The sequence below is a fragment of the Myotis myotis genome, unplaced genomic scaffold, assembly GCF_014108235.1.
Source record: "Myotis myotis isolate mMyoMyo1 unplaced genomic scaffold, mMyoMyo1.p scaffold_m19_p_2, whole genome shotgun sequence".
NCBI lineage: Eukaryota > Metazoa > Chordata > Mammalia > Chiroptera > Vespertilionidae > Myotis > Myotis myotis.
The window spans coordinates 211,522,810-211,528,809 of record NW_023416324.1 but is presented as its reverse complement, the minus strand read 5'-3'; the positions used below and the strand labels follow the sequence as shown (position 1 = coordinate 211,528,809).

Sequence of the window (6,000 nt, the reverse complement as noted above, 5' to 3'; positions counted from 1 at the left end):
TTCCAGCCAACGGGGGAAGCAGCTGGAAACAATGTGACTAAAACACAAGAACTGTGGATGAGGGTCAAGGCCGAGGCTTTAATCGCCCTAAAGATCACGGAGAAGTGGGCGTTCCCTGACACCCCGGCTTCCGATTTCTTGTTCCCAACGAGAAAGAGTGGGTCGCTGACTTGGTCTAGAGTCCCTTTTCTTGTCCACTGAACTTCCTACAAACTCTCTCTCCTTTTTTTTTCTTCTTCTGTGAGTTCATCTTAACTCTTCTTCCTTGGATGAAATATTTAGAGAAGATGTAAATCTTGACTCCCAACATAAAGTATCTAAAAGGAAAGACTGGGGGACTCTTTACCCTCCCCACGTGGGAGTCTGTACTTGTTCTTCAATAAAATTTCCACCCTTGCTATAAGAAAAAAAAAGGAAAGACTGTCAGGCCCAAAGGGTCACAGGAGGAAATGGGGCACAGAATACGCAGTAAGCGGAGAGGGGCGTGTGGGGGTTCGCTGGGTACCTCCCGTCAGTGTCCGAGGAGCGCTGTGCCCCTGCACCCGCACCGCCTGTGACGGGAAGCTGGGCTCGGGTCCAGCCCCAGGTTTTCTTCCAAAGCGTCTCTGCGCTTCGCTACAACCCTGCCCGTGATGCTGCGAATCCGTAACATCACCAGGATGCAGCGTTGTTCACAGTTCACTCTGGGTCTTTAAAGGAGGGAGAGTTCAAGCCGTGACTAAGCGCTGGGCTGGGGACAGTGGGCTCCATGCTGCACGCGTCACTCATCACTCACTGGGTCGGCCCCGTAGGAGCTGCTCGGTGCCTGAGACTCGCTCCTGCGTGGTAACAGCAACCACGTGGGCCTTCGCCCCGTGTGGACTCGTGCTGTGTCTCTAACAGTTACATTTGGATCCTGATTTCTGCAAAGTGTTTCTGAATCGGCTGGCATGCTTCTCTATCCGACATATTTGAGAAAATAATAACTGTGAACAGCTCATTAAACATTCCAAATCGCACACTGCAAAAAAATCTGATTAAACATTAGTCCTAGATTAATGGCAAATTTTACATAAGTTCTTCTTCTTATTAAACTAGAGGCCCGATGCATGAAATTTGTGCAAGAGTAGGCCTTCCGTCCCCCGGCTGCCGACACCGGCTTCCCTCTGGCATCTGGAACCCGGGCTTCCCTCGCAGCCCCGGCTTCATCCGGAAGAACGTCTGGTCTAATTAGCATATTGCACTTTTATTATTATAGATAAATTTAACTGACTTTCAAGAAATCCCGTTACACAAACTACAGTCCAAGGTCTGGCTCCCCTGTCTAAAACGGCGACGTGCTAGGAACAGAACCAGGATATCATAGTGCCGGCGTGGTTATAACCCAGAACCTTTGGTGCAGTTAGAATATAAACTGGAGGTCGCTTAAGACATCATGTCAATTCAAAATATTCCTTCTGCAACTGTTTACCACCAGATCTCATCAGACGATGGTAAGTGACAGCTATTTTTCATTTCATGACTCAGAAACCCTAGGACTTTCAAGGCTAATAAAAATGTTGCTGGTTTATAAGATACCACACATCTGTATGAAAAACCAAACGCTGAGCATCACCCAGCTGTTTCTAAACGTCCAGATGTTCTGGAATCATCCACCCGTGGGTCTTGCACGTTGAAAGCGCCAAATCATGATGTGAGCGGGCAGCAGTGTAACACGGGGGTTGGGGGGGGGAGGCATTGACGTGAGTTAGACAATGAAATGAGTTCAGCTGGTACACGCAAGAGAACACGCACGGATTGACAAGAAAAAGAAAAACAAAGATGGCACCACTGGTATAGGCCATATTCTTGCAATCATAAAAACAGGGTTTTGAAAAAGTGGAATAAAAGATTCAGTGACTACTGTGCTGCCTATATTTCTGGAGAGAGATTAAAATAGTCAATAATCGGTATGATTACATCAATCATTAATTTAAAAATAAAACTTTTCTCTGGCTATATACATGCCTGTACACACACGCACACACATGCACGCACGCACACGCACACACTAAAACTGCCCAGCAAGTGTCTGAAGCTAGTGCCAGTCATTCACCAAACCATTTTGCTGTACTTCTGGCTTTAGGAGCTGCTGGTGTGATGGCTCGTTGGGTATGAATGTCCTGAGCTGAACAGCGCCCCCAGCTGAGCTGTGATTGCACATCATACACTTTCATAACTTCCTCTCGGTGGACAGTATCAGGGCCCTGGCCCTGGTCGCAAAGCAAGTGCTCGGACTACATGTGCCCTGGATGCCCGCACTTTCCACGCAGCCTGAACTTAAATGACCAGTATGTTGGTCCAAACCCCAATTCTGCACCCGTCTCTCACTGGCGGGAATCGAACCTGGGACCGTTCAGTCCACAGGCCGATGCTCTATCCACTGAGCCACACCGGCTAGGGCTCCTGTCACCCTTCCCATCCCTCTTTCACGGCTGCATGCGCTCTTTCCTGGAGAGTCTATTTTATTTGCACACACAAATGGCAATGACCTCAGGTGACTCAGAGTCCCTTCAGAGCCCTCAGGTGAACATTTTTCGTCTGGTTTTGCAAACCCAATAGCCAAGCCCACGTTGTGCTTGTGCAAAAGCGACTGTCACCTGGGCCATTCGCAGCGGCCACACCAGCGGCGTGCGAGCCCTCTGCCCGGCCTCCAGGTGACAGGGAAAGGCCCCAATGCACTGCTAGACGCTCTGATGCAGAAGGTGTTCAGGGGCAGCAGCACGCCTGCTCTTCTCCCTGTAAGGCACCAGATGCATCGTTTCTGAGCAACCACTGCCCATTTCCGCATCACGTTTGTGGTGGCTGCTACCTCAAGACAATGAACTGCAATCATGTAATTTTTCTTCCCGGCTGTCTTTGACGCTGGCCATGTGAAGGCTGGAGTTTAATTAGGTGTGACATGTGGACAGACATGGCCTCGCCCAGGGAGGCGATACAGGCCCACAGCGAGGAGCGCAACAAATAGAAGCCAGCAGAAGGCTGTCCCCGCAGTGCAAGTGAGGGTCCCATGGTGGCCTGCATCTCAGCCCATCTTATCTGATGCCGAGCAAAGCTGAAGACGAGGGGGAGACGAGAATACTAAGTGCCAACTGTATGCAAAGCACTGTTCTACATCAACCCCTTAATGCAAGTATGGTACCCAATTTTTATGCTTACCGAAAAAAAAGCAACCAAAAAATAATAATGTGCTTAATGAAGATTTTTTAAAGGTTTCTAATGACTCAATTAGTCAAATCTTGTATTATAATACAGTGCTGTGGTTTTTTTGCATGAGTGAGTTGATTTTCTATCTACGCCCACCACGTGGGTGGTGTCTTTCTGGACCTTGAGGGAGTGCGCAAACCCCCTTTTGCATGGTCCTGCGGACTGGAGCTTGCGGAGTAAGGAGCAGTGCGCATGCTCGGGCAGGCCCCTCCGCGGGAGCTTCCATCCCCAGAGGTGACTTGCGCCTGACATGAAAATGGCTGACATGAGAAATACATCAATAACTCGCCCTGGAGATGGGTTCTCTGTGGGCCTAATTATGCAGGCCATTTTCACAGACAATAGGAGCGCACACAAGCCAGAGTATAAGTCTTTTTAAAACCAAAGGAGTGAAAAGCAACACCGGGGGCTAGTCCAAGTGCCTTTCAAGTTGCAAGGAAAAAGGAAATGGACCAAGTCCAGGGTTTTATTCCCCCTGAGAACAGGAAGGCCAGGGAGCTGCAAGGAAAGAGGAGTGGCCACAGGCTCTGAGGGCTGGTCCTAAAGCAACATGGCCACAGTTTCCTGAAAACCACCGGGAAGGGAGAAATCTTCTAGAATGTGGCAGCTGCCAGGAAGTGCTCAGCGGGAGAACCGATGCTTTGCTGACTCTTAGCACGAAGTGGTGCGTTTTTATTAGTTTATACACAGAGACTTTGGGAGGATAGACAACAAAGAAATACAATAGGCACCTGTGTGAGGGTGGGGCGTGCAGACCTGGAATGGGATGGGGGAGGGAGGGTAGAAGTAGAGTTTTCTCTCTATGTCTTTTATTTTCTAAAACCTATATTTTTATTGATTATTGATTTCAGAGAGGAAGGGAGAGGGAGAGATAGAAACATCAATGATGAGAGAGAAACACTGACTGGCTGCCTCCTGTACACCCCACACTGAGGACTGGGCCCACAATCCGGGCATGTGCCCTGACTGGGAATTCCACTGTGACCTCCTGGTTCATGAGTTGATGCTCAACCACTGAGCCTCACTGGCCAGGCAACATCCTCAGTCTTAACATCGACCTCCACAGCTGGGGAGATGGACAGCTCTCCAGATGCTCCCATTCTTTCTTTCTTTTTTAAAAAATATGTTTTTATTGATTTTAGAGAGGGGGGAGAGAGAGATAGGAACATCAATGGTGAGAGGGAGTTGTTGATTGGCTGCCTCCTGCACACCCCACACTGGGGACTAAGCCCGCAACCCTGAAGTGTGTCCTGGAATCAAACCATGACCTCCTGGTTCCTATTTTTCATGCCACTTCCTATCCATAACCACTTGACGTTCGGCTCTATCTGTCTATCTGTCTATCTATCTATCCGTCCATCCGTCCATCCATATCAACCACTGAACCACACTGCCCGGGCTCTCTCTATTAAAAAAAAAAAAATACTTTTAGAGTTTTGAATTAAGAATGTTTTCCTACTTTCAGAAGTAAGTAAAATAATAAGAAACAGCCGACAGTAAACCCTGATTCAGAAGATGCTACTTCGTGGGAACTAACTGGTCCCCAAACAGCTGTCCCTAAGGAAGAGTCCCTTCTCAGTCCCAGAGAAGCTGGCTCAACCCGAGATGTTGCCAGGACACAGCCAATCCTGGCAGAAGAAAACATAACCAGGGCAGTTCCACAAATGTCACCTCCTCCCTGCTGCACCGCATTAGCATTTAACTTCAGAGATCGGCGAAGACACTGACCTTCTCCGGGCTTCTGTCAAGCCCTCCAGACAACTGCGCCCCTCTGGCCGCCTCTGCGAAGGCCTGGCAATGAACTAATATGTGGCCTGCACTTCATCTGAGCAAACATCACGGTGCTGTTGAGCCAAAGTGACACTCTAATAGGTCACCGTGAGCTGAGGAGGCCTGTTATGGCAGATCCTCACCATGGGGCATCGTGGGAATTCTACAAGAAGCTTCATATTCATGAAGCTTAATTAGAGCAAAATTGCCAATCTGTAAACTGCGGCTGCATTTGGATACTGCTTTCAAGCCTGAAACATGAGCCAGGAAACCGCGGTCCCCTGGAGACACCCTGCTCTGTGTGCGGAGAAGCACCAGGGGGAGGGAGCTGGGAGGAGAAAGAAGCAAACTGAAAACAGACCAAGAGGCGCTCTATTTACCCAGAAAACTGAAAATGCCAATTGCATCACAGGTCTTATCGCGTACCTCTAATCAGCCAAAACGTCCACATCGGTGAATAAAGACTCAAATAGCAGCGCGAATCGCAGGCATCATCCTGAAGATGAGACACACTGAGTTATGGAGAGAACTCGGAGGCTGCAGAGGCCGAAGGGACTGCCCATCTTCTCAGTACCAGCTGCGTGAGGCTGAGGGGTGCAGCCCCTGCCACGGTCAACTTGAGGTCCTCGGGGCTGCCTTGGAGAAGCAGCGCCTCTCAAAATAGAGGGGATGGAGGGGACTCAGCAACGTAAGAGCAGAACCCGGCTCAGTACCGCTCCGCACACTGAGATGGGCCCGTATGTCAGCTAGGCTCTCAAATGCATCCGTGTATCTATGTGACAGGAACCGAGGCGATGAAAACTCTGGCAGGGCTATGATTTCCTAGCAAGAAAGCACCGTTGCCCATGTGAATCCTCCCCTCCTCCCTTTGCAAAAGGAATCTTGGTTGTGTTCTGGTCCATAGTAAATGCAGAATCCTATGGCATGTCATGGCACTTCCTGTCCATAACCACTTGAGGTTCAGATCTATCTATCTATCTATCTATCTATCTATCTATCTATCTA

General features: G+C 49.2%; 1 protein-coding gene across 1 annotated transcript in view; it reads right to left on the bottom strand.

The window, feature by feature from the left end:
- Window positions 1-6,000, bottom strand: part of DSCAM (DS cell adhesion molecule) — a 360,122-nt gene that overhangs the window by 331,831 nt on the left and 22,291 nt on the right. The gene's annotated exons all lie outside the window — the stretch shown is intronic.